This window comes from Galeopterus variegatus, unplaced genomic scaffold (genome assembly GCF_000696425.1).
Source record: "Galeopterus variegatus unplaced genomic scaffold, G_variegatus-3.0.2 Scaffold1319, whole genome shotgun sequence".
Lineage (NCBI taxonomy): Eukaryota > Metazoa > Chordata > Mammalia > Dermoptera > Cynocephalidae > Galeopterus > Galeopterus variegatus.
Window position 1 is genome coordinate 41,531 of NW_007727430.1, and position 20,529 is coordinate 62,059.

The following is a 20,529-nucleotide window of genomic DNA, read 5'->3' on the forward strand; positions in this document are numbered from 1 at the left end:
ATGATGCATCTACCTTTGCATCTATATTATAGAAGGATTGCTTGTTCTGTGCTTTTCCACAGATGAAAATACTCTTTTTATACTTGGTTCTTAGAAAATTAGACTCCTCTTACTAGAACTAAAGCCAGGTGAGGGTATCCTCTAATTCTAGTTTTGGAGCCTGTGGTTTACAAGACTTTAAATCAAAATTTACTCAAAATTTTGGAGGGTTTGGGTTCTTATTTTTTTTTAAGTGTGCTTTATTACACTCAGGGATTTCCTCTATAGATTGGAGCTCTTACCAGAGAATTTAGAATGTAGAGTTTGTATATTCAAAAATACCATTGCTCTATTTTTCAGGAAACACAGTTACCACTGAGATTTCAGGCGGTGAACAACAGGGTCAGCTCTCACACAACCCTCGTATGCAGCTGATTGTTATGCTTTCACAGGCATGGCTCCCACTTAGAATATGAATGAGCAGCTTGTATAAAAAGAAGTATGTTTTCCCCAACCTGATCTGACCTAAATCAATCTACTTGGTTACATAAATGCTTTGTGTATTTTCTGCTTGTAAGCCAGCATTTATCTACATACTTGACCTAAAATTTCACACTTTACTCCATGTAATACACTAGTATAAAAAGTGTAGAGTAAAGAAATATTACTAAATCAATCTACTTGGTTACATAAATGCTTTGTGTATTTTCTGCTTGTAAGCCAGCATTTGTCTACATACTTGACCTAAAATTTCACACTTTACTCCATGTAATACACTAGTATAAAAAGTGTAGAGTAAAGAAATATTATCCTAAATTACCCTAGGCTTAATATCACTTTGGCATAGCAAAAGAAAGAGAGAGAGAGAACTCACCTAAAGAAAAGCTTAGTTGCTCAAATTGCAGTGAGTTCTACTTTTTAAATACGTAAGTCAATAGAAGAGCTTCAAAATAATATTTACTTCATTCACTTTTAACACAAAATTTACTTTAATTTTGTAAACAAATAACAAAGGTAGTTTTGTAGATTCTGTCCAGGCTGTAGTGACCCAATTATCTGGTCAAAGTGCTGCATGGATGCAAGAGACAGGGTGAGTTAAAGTTTAACTCCCAGGAATTGTAAACCAAACCTAAAGCCACTGAACCTTTGGAGTTTGATATGATGATTAGAGCATAACCAGAGTGACACGTTGAATTCGCCATAATCAAGGAAACCTTTTCCGGGTGGGGATCTCTGAAATTACTCAGGTATGAGCCATGCATTTTGCTTTTTCTGTTTCAACTCTGTGAAACTGCATATTGTGGTATCAGGGGGAAAGCAGTGAAAACAGCTTTTACCCTCTTCTGCTAGGAACCTAATCCAGGGTATTGTCTAGTTTCTTTTTATGCTAATGAAACAACCTGAAAACAAAAGAATACATTGGAATGATCATATCATGTCAGAATGAGGTGGCTGCCATGATTTAATAAATTTCTGAAGCTAAAAAAAAAAAAAAATGCAGATTTACAACTCTGGTTCAAGAGCAGGGCTAATGTCCTGAGAAGTTTATTTAGCTCTAGTCAGACAGCAGAGACAGTTGCCGCTGATGGCTGTCCTGGGTGTAGGACCCTGGGAAACAAAAGTGTAATTAACAAGAGAATAGTATTAACATCACTGGCAGATTTTGAGTTCTATGTCTGGGTCATAATTCCTATCGTACTTTAGACTTCATACATTCGATTATCTCCGGCACTATCACCAGTACCATCAGGGGAAAAAAAAATCTTGGTGTATTCTTGCTATTTCCTTTGCCTTTATCCTAGTACCCAAAGGAATGCCCTAAATTATTCACTTTTGGTTCTAGCAAAAAAGAAAACAAAAATAGTAATGGAAAATGATTGGTTTTGAGTGTGTTAAATCTCAACCTTGGAGTAGCTAATTAATAGATCATTTCCACAGTTTGGGCAACTGTGGGCAGTGTGTGCAGGATATATTTTCACATTATCATTTTTAATCCAAAAAGATGATGATTCACAACTAGAATATGATGGTATTTTTTCTAAAGAAAGAAATCAATCAGGGCTTTTACCAAGAATATGCCGTTCCTACCAGAAATCTCCTAAACTCTTTAACTGAAATAATTTTGTTTCAAGATTACCAAAGTTAGTTCCGAGGAGAAGAGGATGGGTTCCAAGTTAAACAAGTTCCTTTGGTACTGAACTTTTTAGATATGTATTGTATATCTCCAAGAAGATGAAGAATGTAGCACTGTTTTTGCATTGTACAGGATTAGTGCTTTGCAAAACATACGTTGTTGAACTCAACTGTAGCTACAATTTAAGAGCATCAAAAATGTGTTGGTTTCATGTGAAACATTCTTTATAATGTGTGCTGGGGAGCATGCAATGGGAGCATAGGTCTGGAAATAAAAGTGAAGCCACTACTTGTCAAAGCAATGAGGTTTTGCCTTGCTAAATACAGAGAAATAGACAAATTACTTATAAGGTTCATTCTAAAGGGCCACGTTTTCTGGAATAACATTGACTGCCCATTTTTGACAATTCTTACATTTTATTGTTCCAATTTATTATTTATCAAGTGTAAAGGAAGAGAGAAGAGAATTGGCAAGGAAAAGAAATGTTATGGGAAAACATTATAAAATGACATAATGGATATGAGAACACTGGATACTTAGTTATTGTTGCCATCTGGGCTAATACCATCGTGGTTTTGTGCTATTTCAAACATCAGCATTTCCTACACTTTATTCAGTGGATGTTAATAAATATGACTCAAAAAAAAAGGAGACACTTGTTTCTTAAGTTGAGGAAATCGATATATAAAAGTTAAAGCAGGTCTTGTTACTATATGAGTGACTTGAGTGTTTTGAGTAATAACAATAACATGCATTTATTAGGCCCCAATTGTTACATGTACTTCCAAGCACTTTTTATGCATTTATCTCATGTTATGCTTAGAACAACCATATGATAGATACCATTATAACATTTTATAAGTGATAAAAATTGAGGCACAGACAGGTTACCTCAATATTACTCAGTTGGCAAGTGGTAAAGCCAGGTTCCCTAGTCAGGTGGTATAATGCCAGAGCCCAGGCATATAACCATTACACTGTACTCACATGTCCTAGAGACTTACCGTGTATAAGTATTTTCATTCACTGTGAATATCTAAGAGAGTAGGCAATGTTTTGTTTCCTAAACTTACTTTACAACAGAACATCTTCTTTCAGGAACATCTATTAACATCTCTAAAAATTGCTATTCCTCAGAACACAGACTGAAAAGGAACAAATTATTTTTATAGCCCATGTCCAGCATTTATAACAACCAGGATCAACTGAAGTCATCACTACCAAAATCATCATGATTGAAAACACCTAAGGTACCTTATAATCTAGTCATCTTCCATCAAACAGGACTATGCCTATCTTAAAGACTTTTAAAAGTAATTCTGGAAAGCACTCTGGACCTCTCTCCTGGCAGAGCTAGATTGGAATGCCTGTTCCCAAACTTGCTAGGTTTGTGAACTCGGGCATATTATTTGACTTCCCTGGATCTCAGACTCCTCAAATGTGAAATGGGAGAAAAATCTGCCCCACAGAATTTTGTAAAGGTTAAATGAGATGATGAAGCAAAATCCTTGGTGCTTAGGAATTTTGCAAAAACTCTCTTCCCTTTCCATTTCTCTATTTGTAACAACCTCCAGAAACATTACCTAGAACTGTCCAAACTCACCCATTTGCTCCTCTTTGTCAAAACAATACTAATATAGTTTAAATTGAAAACTGTGCATAAATAATGAAGTTTTGATCAATCACAAATAGTAACCGTATTCAATTTATTTGTAGAAATATATGATCTGTAATTTTATTTTTGGCATTAAAACACATATAGTAGGGCCAGCCCGGTGGCGCACTGGAGAGTGCGCCGCTTGGGAGCACAGCAGCGCTCCCGCTGAGGGTTCAGATCCCATGTGGAGACTAGTTCCCGCTCACTGGCTGAGTGCGGTGTGGGCGCAACACCGAGGGTTGCGATCCCGTTACCGGTCAGTAAAAAAGACAAAAAGGAAAAAAAAAAAACCCACATACAGTATACTTTTATTTTAGAGAATATTGCTCAAGAAAACTCATAGTTAAAGCCCAACACTCTTCTCACTCAAATCCACAGGATGCCTTGACAGTATAGGTTCATTTCATCACACAGTTGATGTCAAAAATCTGTTGCAGTAACTATCTTTTAAAATATGGTCATCCTGAGAAGGTTGGGTAGGACTCTGGGTACTATTGCACAATGGTTTTCATTACCTTATGTGTCTCTAAATGACTCAATAAGTTCAAACAAGACAGTATTGATTGACAGAGGATAAACACCACTTTATCTTATTCATGGAAACAGTAACCAGGCTCCTCTAAAGTGCAGTTCTGACCATCCAAACTTCCCCCCAGGAAAAGCATCTAGAAAAGGAGCAGCACTCAGTGACATCCTATATTAGAAATCTAAATCTTGTCTGCTCCTTGGCCTGATATTGTAACATCCAGGCAGTTATTAACAAATGTTACTGCCAATTAGCTCAGGAAAGCTAGTTTATCATTTTATTTCATCAAACTTATTTCAACTAGGTAATCAACTTTAAAAACTATTTAGAATTTTTAATTTAATAAACTAAAATTTTGTACTGAATTTTTTGATGGATGCATGCTAAAAATTAAAATATTTTCTTTTGTAAAAATTATGTTAACTAAAATATGCTAGTATCTTGAGCTCTCTAATCTGATTCTTTAAAAAGATGTGCAAGCAAAGCTTTTTTTCCTATACAGATATATAGGTGGAATTTTATTTGTATATGTATTAACAATCATATGGAAAACATTTTCCTGGTTAGCTTATTCCAATAGGGATTGGTCCCTGGTAATATCAAGAGGAAAGTAGCAATAAGGATATAAGATAACTTTCTCTAGTTAGCAGTTAAGTATAGTGTTCTTCTCCAGTTAATAATTTGACTAAAGAGAAATATCACATGACAATTGGGCCAGACAGAATATCTAAGTGAGCAAATTTGTTTGTAATTCAGTAAAATCCCATCTTCAATGATATAGTAATGTCTTCCCTTCCTCCAGCAGTAAACAATAATCATTGTTTTGGGATGCCCAATTGATCTAAAACACACTAGATTTAAGTAGCAAAATTAACTACTACAGTCACTTATTTACACAGAATACTCTAGTTTATAAAAGCGCTTAATACAGAATAATTTTAATGGATTTTTTTAAATGCCGTATTTCTTCATGGTCATTTTAGCATGCCTAGTTTCTTCAAGGTAATTGAGTCATTATTCATCATTCCAATTGTACGAAGTTAGTTAATTGAAAGATGCTCCCACCTAGAGTTGATAAGCCCAGTCTTGTTGATGCAGCATAGTGCTGATTATGCAGTGGGCCTTCAACTACTCTCTCGGACTTTAATTTATTGATTAATTAATTTATAAGCTAGGTGAAACAATGAAGAGAGGACATAAGGGTCCATATGGAAGGTGAGAGGAAAACCAGTCCCATGCAGATCTCAAAACAAAAAGAGCCCTAAAAAAAGATTTAATTATAAATTAGCCCACGTGCTGTAATTAACAGTAAAAGAAGTAAAGGAATGAAGGACTATAAAATTTCCTAACAGATTGGCAGAGAACTGGCAAAGCATTATGTACAAATGCAATTGTTTTCGTTTTTTGTAATTTGAGTAGTCTCTATCCAGCTCTTTTATTGGGATTTTGATTAGTGCTTATCGTTTCAACGGGGGCCTTTGGCATGAAGTAAATTGGCTTATTAGATGTGCTTAAGCCCTAATATGTCTGATTATTTGCAGTGGAAGTCAGAAATCAGAATCTGATACCATTGGGGGTGGGAATTGGGGGGACAGGGACTGCTGGCACATATGGACATCCATCTCAGGAATCCTCTTTCTTGAAGATCTCTAACAGTGCCTCACAATTCAGGTGTTTACTAGCAAGCAATTAGAACTAGCACCCTGCAATGAGGATAACGACATTAATAATAGCTCTCACACCCTCACATAGCTCCTGCCACGTGTCAAGCACGTAGTTTAACTCACTGAATCCTCCACGGCCCTATGGAATAGTTACTATTGCTAGGCCACTTTTCAATAAAGCTGCTAGGCTTAGGGACATGGAGAAAATTGCCCAAGGTCACACAGCTAAGTGATAGAAAGCAGGAGTGAATCCCAGCAGTCTGGCGCACACTACTCACAAACAGAGGACAAATGGCACGCTGAGAGGCACTGAGGCTTGGAACTAGGAGAAAACTTTGAGATCCTTTATTTCGCAGAGAAAAGCTACATGAGCTTCCCAAATAGAAGACAATTTTTGTTAAGTAAGAACCCGAGGGCAGAACCCCAACTCCCAGGGGTGTCCTTTCCATTATACACCTTCCTCTGTACAGCATTTCTAATTCATCCTGATTCTCTACACAAATTCTGGGAGACAGATTAACAGCACCGCCATGGCTAAGAGGAACACTCCCTGCACTCTGAGTCCCACCCTCCTTGCTACACCCAGACCTGCAGACTGACACAGCCTGAGATTGGGTTCCAGGAGACCCATTTTGTGACTTGAAGAGACAGCCAAACCCAGATCACAGAGGAAATATGTGCAGGCACAGCCACCAAGAACACTGTGAAAGGACAAGCCAGGGAGGCACAGGTGAAAATACAAAGTAATTGTCCTGAATGAGTTGGCCGCCTTACACCCAAGTTCTGTTAGTGTCTGAAGAGCGCACAGCACCTCCACCCTGAATGACATACCCTTCTCCCTGTGGAAAGAAGAATTGGGCTGCTAGGTCTATGTCTGCTACAGAATTTAAACTGACCTAATTTGGAACTTTAAATTGAGAATCAGATGCTCCCAAACAGCAGCTCCACCAGCCTGAATAGAGTGATTTAGGATAACAAGAGTTAGTTTCCAGAAGTTCCTTGTGAAAATACAAATTAGTTGGGTTGCAGCGTATGAGTGACAGGATACTCCAGCCCAAAATCGCTTAACATATAACTATCCTGGCAAAGCCTTATGGGAACGGTACTCAGGAGAAGTAAGTCTTGACAGTGGGGACGAGACGTAGGAGGTCAAGGTGGCCAAGGTGGTCAAGGTGGAAGTGTCATGAGTAACCAGACAGTGGTACAAGGGGCTTGAATATCAGATATGTATCTGATCTTTGAGGAAGAATTCACTTATTAAATCATTTTGTTTGTCATTAAAATTATTCAAGCGTCACATTTAACCAGATACTAATTCCTCCACGTCTCTTCCTCACTGTGTAACTGGTACTTAACAGGTACATTAACTTGAATTGGAATTGTCCAGGGAATGCCATCATATGGACCCTTAAAATAGTCTAAGGAAAAAACCTATAATGTCCAGAAACTCTTACTTTCATTTGCCTTTCAAAAACAAGCCATAAAGTCAAATCTTTTCTATAATAATAATTCAGTAACTCAGGATTGCAAAGAATTCCCTACAGACTAGTGATTCAAAGCTCCGATTTGTAGAGCTGGCATAACAGAGAGAAAGATTATCTGTTAAAGCAGAAGCCTCTGGACCCGAAATGCCTGCGATCAAATCCTTCCTCCACCACTTACTACTACATGACCTTGAGCAAATTACTTATCTGTATCTGTCTCCTCTTCTGTAAATTCTGGGTTGTTTTAAGAATTAGATCAGAAATTACATATGATGTGCTTAGAACAATACCAAGCAAGTGTGCATAAACCTTAACTATTGTAGCTATTATTTTCATCACATTTCTGTGTTGACTGCACAATGCTGTACTAGAAAAAAAGTTAGAAGAGAGAGAGGCCATGAGATGAAAATGTAGAGATTATTTTTTAGACTGGAATAAGGTGGCTGAGAAATTAACTCTTTCCCCACCACTGGCTTCCAGTACAAATTTGGAACAGTCTCTCCCTGACTCTGTTGCAGTTTTTCCAAAGCAGAGGTGCTCCCTATCACAGGCAGGGCCTCCTAACTAGGTCAGTATAGAATAATTTGAAGGAACCTGGGTAATTATTGAAGGAAGCAGAATAGAAATACGAATCTTCACACCACAGTGCAAATCTCTGGGGCTCTGTTATTTTCATAGTTACAATTCAAAAAATGAACAGTAGTCAAAGCTACTTATAAAGATGCTGGTGATTGCTGAAAAACAGGATGGTTATTAGCATGACAAATCTCTGGGGCTCTGTTATTTTCATAGTTACAATTCAAAAAATGAACAGTAGTCAAAGCTATTTATAAAGATGCTGGTGATTGCTGAAAAACAGGATGGTTATTAGCATGACAAAAATGTAAGCATGAGATAAATTAACCTGCCCCCAAACCAGTCCCCTACACAGGCATGGCAATAGACCTCTGAAGAGAAGATTGAATGTGGGGGTGGGGGAAGCTAAGCTGGACATCAGGACTGCTGTGGAAGGAGTTTGAGGTCAGGGTCCACTCTTAGGGAAGTGGCTGGATGAAAGGGCCCCAGAGAGTTCCCTCTCTATGCAGGACAATGTCTGATCATTCCATTACTGGGTTCAGTCTTTTAGCCTCTTTGTCTGAAACCAAGGAACTCCAGCACACACTATTATGTTCCAGCAGCCATCTCTGTGTCTTGAGGCAACCCATATCCATTGCCAGGTCAACATTGCTTAACAACTGCTTCTTCTTTCAGGCAAGTACACAAGGCAGATCCCCCTATTCCAGATGATGTGCTGGCTGCACCTTCCCCATTAGATTTAGATATTAAGTTTATTCTTGAAAAAGTTGGGATTATTATGTTAACTTACCCACAGAATAGATTTAGTTACAACCTCTGCCCCCACCCACCCCACATCTGAGTTCAGCATTATTCTAGGTGCTGTGTTGGATTCCAAGATGTACTGTGCTTTTATCTCTAAAATCAAGGAATACAGGAAAGCTTCTCAGGAGATCTCATCACAGTACCTGGATAATTAATCTCTCTCTTCTCTAAGCCCTCTTATTTTACTGGAAAATTAATATCTATTTACTATGCAAAGTTAGGAGTTCTTTAAAGTCAGGAAAGTTATACAATTTGTGTTTCAATTCCCAGAACTGACAGAGTGTTAGACACATATAAATGTATAATATTGTTTATTGAATAAAAGAGCCTCCAAATTGGGGAGAAAAAGGGAAGGGGTCAAGAAAAACATTGAGTGTCATGTACTAGGCTCTGTACTGCATATGTGTCCTATCTCTTTGAGTCACTATAATAACTCTGTCGAGAAGGCATCATTATTCCCAATTTCAGAATGAAGATACTGAGACCTGGTTCAATAATTTTTTTTTTTGTCTTTTTTTTTTTCGTGTCCGGCAACGGATCACAACCCTCAGTGTCGCGCCCGTACCGGACCGGGACTGGCAACGGGATCGCAACCCTCGGCGCTGTGCCCGCACCTCGCTCAGCCAGTGAGCGGAACCGGTCTGTATGTGGGATCCGAACCCTCAGCGGGAGCACCGCCGTGCTCCCAAGCGGCGCACTGTAGCAGTGCGCCACCGGGCCGGCCCGACCTGGTTCAATAATTTGACCCAAGTTTGCAAAGTTCTTAAGTGGTGGAACTCTAACATTTCCATCTAAGTTAGCACGAATCCGTGATCCCATGTTTCTCCTACTGTGACATCCTCATACCTGTGAATCAATAATATACAATGCAGAGCAAATTATTATGTATTCCAGTATCATGTGGTATAACTGGAAAATTAGGAGGAAGAGCACAAAGTCTGGAGTAGTTAGAGAGGCTATATGAAATTTCTACTCCATTATACAAACACGTATAAAGTGACCACTCAGTGCTCAGTGCTAAAGGCTGGGACTAAAGAGACGAGTGCATTTCTCTGGGGAGTTTATAGCCTTCCCTCTCTGTATCCTCACTGCTGTAGTCAAAGTTCTGTCCTTTTTTCTCCACCCGTTTCTAAGCTGGACTTTCCACCTCTAATCCAATCTCAACAAAACTCATGGAGTCATCTTTCTGAAGTACACAGTCTAGAATTCTCCCATGCTGATCTCCATGACTTCATAATAAAATGAGAACACTCTTCCACGCTGATACTGATTTAATTCATTCCAACCTTTCCAGCCTTATCTGTTGCCACTCCCGCTCCCTCCCCCCACCTCCAACTAGCACCAACACTCTCACCATACTCAACTTCTCAACCCCTGGGCTGTTCCTAGTCATGCCTCTGCCCTTGAGCCCCATCCACCCTTCAAACTGGTCTGTGTAGGAAAAAGGGTACACTCTGGAAACTAATGGAGTACAAAGTTGGATAAGTGTGATGGACAATGAAAAAGAAAAGTTGACATTAATTGATAGAGTTATGAAATGTGGGACCATCGAAAGTCTTTTAATAAGACAGCAACACAATAAAAGGGATATTTAAGAAAATTAACCAGTGTTATGCAGATGGTGTTACAGTTAGAAAAGTCAAGAGCCCAAATTAAGACAATAATCTAGGCATAAAGTGATGGTAGCATAGATGATAATTAATGATGGTGGGAATTCAAAAGAAGGGCAACATATCAGGACTCAGTGGCTGGCTGGAAATAAGGAACCAAGAATTTAGTAAGGGCCCTGTATGCCCATGCTTGTAAGTTACCATAAAATCAGAACATACATGATCTGGCTTTTTAAAGGGTTTTCATTACAAGTGTCAAATTGCCTCAGTGCCACTGTAACATGGAGCTTTAGATACTTAGATTTTATCAGCTTCACTCAAGGATCAAGTATATTCCATTAGTCGCTGATTGACAATCTTGGTGAAAATTGAGTTTTCAACTTAAATTTCTCTAAATTGGTCTGAGGAAACCAGATGGAGCAACTAAGTTCAAAAGCATAATCTCAATGAGGTTAATTAAACAAAAAAGAGAGAGAGAGACAAAATAACACCAGACCAAGAATGTATAAAGTACAGCACTCACAGCTCATCAGGTCTCTGTAATATGCCACACTAATAATTGGTCCCAGGACTACTGAATAAACACCTGCTCCTAAGCTGAAGGATATCTACAATGTATGCCATGATTACCACATTAACCGTTCATAAGATAACTTAAAAATTAAATACACATGCAAAGAAATTCTGCTCTTCTCATTAAGCTATGTCATTCTAGAATTTTTAAACTCTGCCAACTCTCTTTCCCAGGGATCTTTAAGAAGTCTGGCCTGGTGGGAAGAGTTGGGTATCATAAATGAATGAAGGTAGAACAACAGCATCTGTAGCCTGATCTTACAAGTACTAGAACAATGACAACACAGAAACCAGAGTTATGTGAATGGATTAGTCAGGGTTCTCCAGAGAAACATAACCAATAGGAAAAAACATATATCCATATATATACACATACACATACATATATACATACATAAATATTATATACAAAATATATATTTATATAAACATAGAGAGAGAGAGAGAGAGAGAGAGATTGACTCATGTGATTATGGAAGCAGAAGTGCCAAGATCTGCAGTCAGCAAGCTGGAGGCCCAGGGGAGCCTGTGTGTAGCTGCAGTACAAGTCCAAAGTCCTGAAAACCAGGAAAGCCAAAGGTGTAAGTTCCAGTCCAGAAGCCAGCAGGCTAGAGACCCAAGAAGAGCCAATATTTCATTTCAAGCTCAAAGGCCAGAAAAGATCAATGTCCCAGCTCAAGCAGTTGGGTAGGGGAAGTTCCCTCTTACTCAACCTTTTTGTCCTATTCAGATCTTCGATTGATTAGATGAGGCTCACCCACATTAGGCAGGGCAATCTGGTTTACTTAGTCTACTGATTCAAATGTTAATCTCATCCAGAAACACCCTCATAGCCACACCCAGAATAAGGTTTGACCAACTCTCTGGGCATCCAGTGGCCTAGTCAGGTTGACACATAAAATTAACCATCAGAGTTATATAAAATACTCAGTTATAGGAACACTATTAACAATAGCCAAGTTGTGGAACCAACCTAGGTGCCCATCAACAGATGAATGAAGAAAATATGGTACATATACACAATGGAATATTATTCAGCTATTAAAAAGAATGAAATTCTTTTATTTGCAGCAACATGGACGAGCCTGTAGGTCATTATATTAAGTGAAATAAGCCAGGCACAGAAAAAGAAATATTGCATGTCCTCACTCATATGTGGAAGTTAAAAAAAAAAAAGTTTGACCTTATGGAGGTTGAGAGAAGAGTGGTTACCAGAGGGTGGGAAGGGTAGTGGGGAGGAAGGATGAAGAAATATTGGTTAATGGGTACAAAAAACACATTTAGATAGAAGGAATAAGTTCAAGTGTTCAGGAGCACAGTAGGGTGATGTAGTTAACAATAATTTATTGTATATTTCAAATTAGCTAGAAGAGAAGATTTGGAATGTTCCCAGCACAAAGAAAATACAAATGTATAGGTGACGATGTCCCAATTACCCTGATTTTACCATTACACATTGTTTACATGTATCAAATTATCACTTGTACCCCATAAATATGTACAATTATTACATAACAATTAAAAATAACTAAAAAAAAAAGTAACTGGTGTCTCTGGGAAACCTGCTGGGCTTGAGCACAGAAGAGCTCCAGACTTTCACTGGGAGATAATCAGTAAAGCAGAGCTAAGATGAGATCATGGCAGGCACTGAATGTCAGCTTAAGGGGGCTAGACTGGTTCTTTATTGTTAGTGATGGGGCCAGGAAAGGTTTTTGAGCAGGAGAATAATAAAGGGATATTTTAGGGAGATAAATCTGGTGGTGGTGGTGTGCAGAACACAGATGCAGTGCCTAGAGGATAGTAAGCAGTGAAGTTTCATTCTGCACTTTGGCTGAGTTCTGCTTAAGTCCAGTAATGGAAGAGGAGGTGGGGGTTGGGGCTAAGAGTGCAAGAGGAGCAACAAGTAAAGATACCTATGCAGAGAAAGCAGAAAAAAGTCAAGATCCAGATGTCATGAGGAGCCTGTGTTGGAGGTTGTTCTGGATAAAGAGACTGTAAGAACTTCAGAGATAGCTATTCATAGAACTGCTCAGGTGCTTCATTATTAACCTGACCTAACTCTTTCCTACACCTGCTCCTGTCTTTTCTAATGCCTTCCTTACTCTCTACTCCTAATGCTTTTTCTATCTCACAGCTTTTCTTCCTTTTCATACACAGAGCTAGAACAAGGAATACTTTTATGCATACACCGATAATATAAATATCATTAGTTGGCTCTCATCAAAACTGAATGGAAAACAAATCACTTGAGCCAGAATTTAGTAATGATTGTTTTTAGGTATTTCAAGGTTGTTATTTTTAAGCACTAAGAATCAAGAAAACATTCATTAGAAATGATAAAAATGTAGACAAAACAATTATTAATAACAATTTTGAATCACCCTTACTTTTTTCCTATAACTGAGTTTCTACCTTCCTTTTACAGTCTTTTTCTTTTTAATAATTTTTTTATGGGAGTATCCATCCTGTCTTTTTGGCAGGTGGAATAAATTCAATTACTCACAATTGCTTTGTTTGACATTTAACATGTGTAGATTAGAGCTTAAGCCAGTTGTTCTAAGCTTAGATGCATATTATTGTCACATATGCCATTGCCTGGGTCCCACTTTAGACAGGTTGAATCAGAAGCCCTCCAGGGTGGGAGGATGAAGCCTAAGCACAGGTGATTCTCATATGAGGTCAAACAGGAAGTCTGTTCTTCCTCTATAGCTCCTGCATCTCCTACATAGCCACCTGTTGTCAGCTGGCTTTGCTAAGGCTATTCTTAAGTGACCTTTCAGTGCCAGTTTGGAGTATGTTTTAACAGTGGTACAATATTGTAAAGATAGGGCCTGAAAGCAAGTTATTGCAAATCACAGTAAGGAAGCCATGCAAACTGGACACAACCTTTGTTTGAGCAGAAGATTACAGTGAAGTTATTTTTCAGAGCATGATAAAAACAGAAGAAGGAGAACTTTAAAGGAGTGAATATTATGAATTTAAGAACATTTGCAGTCAAATCTCAAAGTCCTGTTTGGACAAGATGTGCATAGATCCGTGCTCACTCTTCTTGTCTTTCCTTGTGTAATTTATAGTTTCAAGCTAAATCCCAGGGATTTAAAGGGCTTTTCATTGATATTTAAAGGACATTTTAAGCAAATAAATGGTGAGATGTCTTTTGAAGCAAACAAAATGTACCTTTATGATATCCACTTAACAAGCATATGCTAAGAAGCAAGAGGTGTTTCTACTGGATCATAAATAATGCAATTTGAAATTACCTTTTTCCTCAAACAAAACGAAAAGCATTTTTAGATGTCAGGATTGTTTTACAAGAATGATGATCACTGGGCCAGATGAATATGCTTAACTTTCCTAAGAATAATGGTAACTTTTTCTAAAAAATGAGATTGTGTCTGATTCCTGATTTTGATATATAAAAAAAAAAAAAGTGGGAAAACATGCTTTCCTTTCCCCTTGCATGTTTCAGTCCAGGTGTGTGTACATACACACATTATGCACATATGTATACATATGAACACATGCACAAAAATTGTAATACAATAATTACTTGTCTATTATACATCTACTTGTTCTTTTTCTCTGATAAACTCTGTCAGCTCCAATGGTATTTTTTTCTCTGATATAGTTTTATTTTTCTCTATAGATATTTTTACTACAATGTGGAATTACTTCCCCAGTATTTTTACTACATTATAGAATTATTTCCCTGGTATGTTAGGTTTGGCTATTTTAAGTTACTCTATTCAGTTCTTTAAATGATTCCAAATAGGGTGGTGTATGGATTTTAAACACTGGCAAACAGTAATCAAACTATATGCTGGCCTATACAACTTTGCAAAAATAACCATTTCTTTAGAAAGTTATGTCTATCAGCACTGCTCCTCTACAACACTTAATATCTTGTCTTAAAAGGATAATATACATTTCAGATGGAATCAGCAACTTCTTAAACCATGGGTGTCACCAAAGGAGCAGGAGAAAGAATAAAGAATTAAAGAATGGGACAGACGGATAGACAGAACAGGAAAAAGGAATTATAGAGACATTTGAAAGTGGGGGCACTAGAAGACCCTACTCCCAAAATAGTGTGTTTGGAGCAATGAGGACTTATGGCTTTGGTACCCACCATTGCACTGCCCCATCAGATATTTAGCCAATGCTTCCTCCTCTGGCTATCTACAGTCCAGAAGAACTAAAGATTAGTAGGAAGAAGGAGCCAACACTTGTAATTTAAATACAATAATAAAAATAAACATGAAAGCTGAGTCAGGTGTGCCAAGTGATATGTAACATGAAGGTGCAACACTGACAAGTAGTAACATTTTGGTGAGATATGACTCAGTGCACAACAGAGCTGGCAATGACCATGTGTCCATTTGGGGCCATATCCGAAGGCATCAGATCCTGGATGTGTCCAAGAGAAGCAGCAGACAGCCCACTGTGGAGGGTTAGAAATCTTGATTCTCATTTGATTTTTAGAATAGGGCATTTAGGTAAATGCATATAGAGGGCAAAAGCCCTCGGATAGGAGACCAAAATCTACAGATAGAGGGCAAAAGCCCATTTAATCAGATCTAATTTAATAATGTTGATTCTCATTTGATTTTTAGAATAGGGTTTTTAGGTAAATACATATTGGGGCAAAAGCCCTTGAGTAGGAGGTAATGGCCTATAGCCAGAGGGCAAAAGCCCATCTAATGAACTCTAATCACTGCTTAGGTATGGGATTGAATACTTGAATGATTTTAGAGTTAACAGGTGGTTATCATATCAATACTGTTAAGAGATTTTGAGAATTGCTGAAGGAAAAGATGTGAAAAAAATATTTGCTAGGGGCAAGCTGTCTGTTGGGAGAAACTTTAGAGATAATTGTACTTAGATTTTGCTTAAGGAGAGGTTATACTTTAGATAATGAGCCAGTTTGACCAACTTAGCTTTTCACTAATTGTACTTTGGAATGTCACATTGTTAATTTTACTGATGTTACTAGTTTCCATTGCTTAAGCTATACTTAGCCATAGATAACTTTTGTAACACTGCCCATGTCCTTGTGTCCTTCTGTTATGATTTAATCAACTGAATTTTCTTGTGAAACTTCCTTGTCTTTACAATAAAAAACAGAAGCTAACTTTGAATGGGGGCTGTACCCACTTTTCTCTGGGATACAGACCCTCTGGGCTTCTCAGCGCATTCATGGTGCTTTGAGTAATGCTTTATTTCTTCTCTGTTACACAGAGAGAAGTGTAACAGTCCACCCACAGCACTACTCAAAGGAGCTATTGCAATAGCTTATTTTCATTCCAGGGAAGAAGCTAAATTACCATAGTGCTTTAGATGACCAAGATCACATGTCCCTATGGAAGAGAATGCAGACTCACAGTATCACCCTCATCAGCTTCATGGAGGTGTCCCGTGTCCTTCACAGCAACACTTTAAGGGAAGTAGGATAGATATTACAGTCTACCCACCCCCTGCCTATTTTTTTAAGGTGAGGAAACTGGGAGGAAGTAAAATTCAGAATTAAGAACACAGACTACCACCAGGCTACCTAGATTCAAGTAATCTGTCTGCCACTTATTACCTTGTGCACATTAACTAACCTCTCTCCACCCTATATTAACTGTATCATAGGAATAATAGTACCTACCCCACCGAGTTTTTATGAAGAATAAATGAATTATGTTTAGTTTAAAGTTTTTAGAACATAGCATACAATATGTATTAAGTAAATGTTAGCTATGTTTATTATTCTTATTTAAAATCTTCTAAAATTTTGCCACATAAAAAAGTTTTTTGTTTCAATTTGTCTTTTCCTGATCATTAAAAATGACCATATTTAAATCATAAGTTTATAAGCTATTTTTATTTCTTTTTTCTGTGAATTGACTATTCAGGTTCTTTGCTTATTTGTCCACTGATTTGTGAGTCTTTTTATTATTGATTTAAAAGTACTCTTGGTGTATTACAGATATTATTTCTGTTTATTATGTAAATAGCAATCATTTTCTTCCAGTCCATGGCTACTTTTTAACTTTATTTATTTTGCCATTACAGAAGTTTGTAATTTTTATGTAGTCAAATCTGTTAGTCTTTTCATTATAGCTCTTGATATGCCTGGTTTGGAAACCTTCTGTAGTGCAATATTACAAAAATGTTGTCCTATATTTTCTTCTAGTAGTTATATAATGGTTTTAAAGGTTATTTCATTAACCTACTCAGACTTTTGGCACATGTCATGAAGTGATATGCCACCTTTATCTTTTTCTCAAATTGTCTGTGATCTCCCTATGATTTGAAATAGCATCTATTGGCAAATTTCAATATAAACAAAACTATTGGTCTATATTTTTTATTCTATTCCATTAACCTATTTGTCTATTCCTTTGCTTGCTTTAATTCTAATTATTGATTAGGTTGATTCCAAATCATTCTATACTTTCAATATATGTTGTGGCATTTATTGCATATTTTTTCTGCCAGATGAGCTATAAAATCAATTTGTCAAATTTCAAAATAATTTTATCAGGATTTAAATTGGAATTGCATTAAATTAATAATTTTGAAGAACTGATATTTTTATAATAATAAGCCTTCTATTTATCCAGGTCTTTAGATCCTTCCGTAGAATTTTATCATTTTCTTCATATAGGTTTTGGACATTCCTCACTGTTTACTCTTGTTTATTTTGTTTTTCTTACAATATTCCAATTTTCTCATTAGATTTCATTTGTTATTTCTGTTAGAATACATTTATCTTATAACTGTCCTTATAGTATTCTTTTATTAATTTGAATAGTTTCCTTGATTTACTTGTTTTCAGTGAGAATGAATAATTGCAGTGCTTTACTGTTAAGTGTGATGTTTACTGCTTGTTTCTGATAGACGCTCTTTATCAATTTAAGGGGTTTTTGTTCTATTGCTACCTTACGATGAGTTTTCTTTTGTTTTTTTGTTGTTTTGTTTTTTTTAAACCAATAGTGGGTGTCAGATTTTATTAAGTGCCACTTTTGCTTTAACTGTAGTGATCATTTTTTTAAATCAATGAAGCGAATTAAACTAACAGAATCCCTAATGCTGAATAATCTTATTCCTGTAATAATCCCAACTTGCTTACCGTATTTTATTATTTTGATACTTTGCTGTATGTAGTTCATACTATATTCATAGATGATATTGTCCATAGTTTTCTGTTTTGTGGTGTATTTATCTGGTTTTATATCCACAATATTAGTCTACAGATGATTTCATAAGTTTTCCATTATTTTCTATTCTTCAAAAGGTTTTATGTAACAAAGGAATTCTTTGTTCTTAAATGATTTTTAAAACTTGCCTAATAAAACCATCTGGATCTTGTGTTATATGGGAGGAAAACACTGAATGTTTTTCAATATAGTTTATGGTTATTCAAATTTTTAACAAATCCTTGAGGAAATTTTGAAAATTAACATTTTTCTAGGTAATTGTCCACTGCATCTATATTTTTCAAATTATTGGTAAAAGCATTCTCCTTTAAAAAAAACTCTGGATCTGTGGTTATATCCATTTTTTCCTCTTGTTTTTAAAACATGTTTTCTCCTTTCTACCTTGTCAGGATTGTCAGTGGTGTGCTAATTTACCGATCTTTTCAATCAGCTCTTACATTTATTTATTATCTACAAATTTTTTTTATTAATTCTACTTTTATCTTTGATTCCTTCTAATTTCATTTAGTCCATTTTATGATTTTTCTAGCTTCTTTAGTTGAGTGCTTAGTTATTTTCAGCTTTTTGTTTTCTAATAAATGATAAACAGTTTCCTTATAACAGAATCTGGACCATATCGCATGATGAAAAATATGACATTTTTATTAACATTTACTTAATAAAAGTTAAAGTAACTTAACTTCTATTTTTTTAAATTATGAGTAGAATTGTATATCACCAAAAAATTAAAAATAGTCAAATAAGCAAGAATGAAGAAAATGAAAATAATTTGTTAATCCACCACCCAGAGATAACCAGTTAGCCTTTCATAATGATATGAATACTAAAATTAATACAAATGAAAGCAGACCACACGTTCTGTTTTGTAACCTGCTTTTTCCACTTGATTATATTTCACAAATATCTACCTAAATAATTATATATTCTTTTAGAACATCAATTTGATTAGCTGTACTGTACCACTGTTTATTCAAATATTTCCTTATTAGTGGATATTTGTGTTGTGTCTAATTTTCATTATAATACCAACATGCTCTNATTTCCTTATTAGTGGATATTTGTGTTGTGTCTAATTTTCATTATAATACCAACATGCTCTTTGAGAGCTGATAAACATTCACAGTGTCAGGACCTAAGGACTTTTCTTACCATAGTTGAAAAAAGGTAAATGAAATAAATTATTAAGGCAATATGAAAGAGCTCAAGCTAATGCATTCAAAACTGCATTTCTCTCCACCTTGGACAATTTCTAGAAAGGAGAAAAACCATGCAAAAAAATAGCAGATAACAGCTCAGATGAGTTAACCAAAGCAGCAGATAAGAAACAAGAAAGGAATATTTATTGAGCACCTTCTGTATGCCAAGCATTATGTTAGGTGCTCTCATGTTCACTATCTTATTTATTTAATTCTTTAAAAAACAAAACGAAACTTCAAGTTAGGAATCAGTGTTCCTAGTCTTCTCTTAAAATAGGAAACTGGCTCAGAAAAGTTAAAATCATGATGGCAGAACTGAAATTTAAGTGCAAGAATGTCCTCCACTAAAAATGTGGAACTGACTGCAGAAAGATGAATTTGTCCATAATTACAAGTAAAATTAATATATTGATATTAATATATATGAATAACTTTAATTTCTTATCTTTCTTTGTTTTATGCCTCATGTAGGCCCAAATTGACAAGGACCAAATTAATACATGATTCATTACTAATGTCTTAATAACATAGAGGGGATTCTGGGATTTTTTGTTGTTATTTCTGTTTTGCTGAACTTTATTGCTTTTTAAAAATAAGATGCTACATATTGAGATGTTGCATGATGTTTTTATGCCTACATTTTGGAATTTTATATATGCATATTCTTTATTAATTTTGCTATGATTCATGATGCAGGACCAAATGAAGAGCTATCACATTAATTCACCTCCAAAATAAGCATAAGTCCAATTGTAAACATTTTCCCGAGGAGAATACTAGAGCTCATTTTTATTTCTTTTATCAAGCAATGCAAAGCAATATTTACTTTGTGTAATGTATTACCAAACTAATATTTACTTTGCGTCATGAAGCATGTGTGAACTGTGGTCATAAATCCTTCAGAAACCATTTCGGTACGATCTGGAACTTTTTCTGTGTAAAATTCTAGGAGATACTAAAAGTCTGAAATTCATACCAAAGCCAGTTGTGCAGCTTGCATGCTGCAAAGAGTAATGCCCGTCCTACATCATGCAATGTCAGGGCACAGTAAAACAATTCGGAAAAGACTGGATTCACTTTGGAGATGTCCCAATGGCAAGTGAAGCCATCGTTAATTTGAA

General features: G+C 36.3%; 1 protein-coding gene across 1 annotated transcript in view; it reads left to right on the plus strand.

Moving 5' to 3' along the window:
* Nucleotides 1-1,134: 1,134 nt before the first annotated feature.
* The window catches only part of A1CF (APOBEC1 complementation factor), a 90,960-nt gene continuing 71,565 nt past the window's right edge, over nucleotides 1,135-20,529 (plus strand). The window contains exon 1 of the mRNA XM_008576260.1: nucleotides 1,135-1,226. The gene's annotated coding sequence lies outside the window, so the exon portion shown is untranslated. The remainder of the gene's footprint in view (nucleotides 1,227-20,529) is intronic.